This window comes from Otolemur garnettii, unplaced genomic scaffold (assembly GCF_000181295.1).
Source record: "Otolemur garnettii isolate 467f Iridium unplaced genomic scaffold, OtoGar3 scaffold00131, whole genome shotgun sequence".
In the NCBI taxonomy this organism is placed as follows: Eukaryota; Metazoa; Chordata; class Mammalia; order Primates; family Galagidae; genus Otolemur; species Otolemur garnettii.
Window position 1 is genome coordinate 4,925,653 of NW_003852526.1, and position 1,756 is coordinate 4,927,408.

Consider the following 1,756-nt stretch of genomic DNA (forward strand, 5'->3'; position numbering starts at 1 on the left):
CCCCACCCCCCGCCTCAGTGGTGTCCCACTTTACCAATGTTCAAATCTGGTAAGATGGCTCATGCCTGTAATCTCAGCACTCCGGAAGGCCAAGGCAGGAGCTCAGGAGTTCGAGATTAGCCTCAGTAATAGTGAGACCCCTTCTCTATTAAAAATGCAGTGCTAGAAAAACTAGCCAGGTGTTGTGGCAGGTGCCTGTAGTCTCAGCTAGTCAGGAGGCTGAGGCAGAAGGATTGCTTCAGCCCTGGAGTTTACCCCTGGATAAGCAGTATACATGGAGTAGTATCTCCCTAGTTAGACTGTAAAACAAAAGTAGCAAATGTGTGTGTTTAGCACAATATATTCAGCACCTAGACATATTCCTGGACCACAATAGATGCTTAATAATTGCTGAATAAAGAACATGAAGGGGCGGCATCTGTGGCTCAAGGAGTAGAGTGCCAGCCCCATATACCAGAGGTGGTGGGTTCAAACCTGGCCCCAGCCAAAAACTGCAAAAAAAAAAAAAAAAAGAAAAAGAAAAGAAAAGAACATGAAAGGATGAGTAATTGTGGGATGACATTAGCTTATGTGGCATATTAATGAAAATTGCAAAGCATCATCTTTGAGAAGTGAGTACCCCAGAAGCACAGCTTTATGGAAGAATAATGTCTTTGCACAAATTATTAAAAGGTGTCTATTCCTCCTCACAGAAAGGAATGCAGCTTGGGGAGCTAAAGATAGGCCAATTTCAGCTCCAGATCTTCCTTTTGACTGGGTCCTTACATGATGGATAACGTGCCCTACTATACAAATTGGCCCTGAACAAGAGAGGATTGAAGAGGGGTGGGGAAGAGAAGAAAAACGTACCAGCAAAAAGTAGGGTAACATTTTGCTGGTCTGAGATGGGGTCTAGAGGTGAAGGAAAAAAATAGCAAGGAAGAAGGAGCAAGATTTGGAGAAAGGTGGAGTTAAGTCACCATCAAGATTTCTTAGAGGACAGAAGCCCCCAAATCTTTTTCTTTTTTTTTAATTGAGTCTTACTTTGTCACCTTCAGTAGAGTGCTGTGATGTCATAGCTCACAGTAACCTCAAATTGCTGGGCTCAAGCGATTCTCTTGCCTCAGCCTCCTGTGTAGCTGGACTAAAGGCGACTGCTACAATGCCCACCAATTTTTAGAGACAGGGCCTTACTCCTGCTTAGGCTGATCTTGAACCTGTGAGCTCAGGCAATCCACCTGCTTTGGCCTCCCAGAGTGCTGGGATTACAGGCATGAGCCACCACGCCCAGTCCCCCAAACCTTCTTTTAATCATTGTTGTTTGCTTTCAATGTGTTTGGGTGTGTCTCATACAAGTCTCACACCCAGTCTATGATATAGTAGTTATTGGACAGGCACAGTGGCTCATTCCTATAATCCTAGCATTCTGGGAGGCCCAGGCAGGTGGCTAGCTTGAGCTCATGAGTTCGAGACCAGCCTGAGCAAAAAGTGAGACCGTGTCCCTACTAAAAATAGAAAACTGTGCTTGGCGCTGGTGGCTCAAGTGGCTAAGGTGCCAGCCACATACACCTAAAGTGGGGGGTTCAAATCCAGCCCAAGTCCACCAAACAGCAATGATGGCTGCAACCAAAAAATAGTCAGGCGTTGTGGCGGGCACCTGTGGTCCCAGCTACTTGGGAGGGTGAGGCAGGAGACTGGCTTGAGCCCAGGAGTTGGAGGTTGCTGTGAGCTATGATGCCACAGCACTCTACCCAGGGGGACAGCTTGAGGCTCTGTC

General features: G+C 46.8%; 1 protein-coding gene across 1 annotated transcript in view; it reads right to left on the reverse strand.

The window, feature by feature from the left end:
* DPPA2 (developmental pluripotency associated 2) overlaps positions 1-1,756 on the reverse strand; it is a 15,245-nt gene that overhangs the window by 5,839 nt on the left and 7,650 nt on the right. The gene's annotated exons all lie outside the window — the stretch shown is intronic.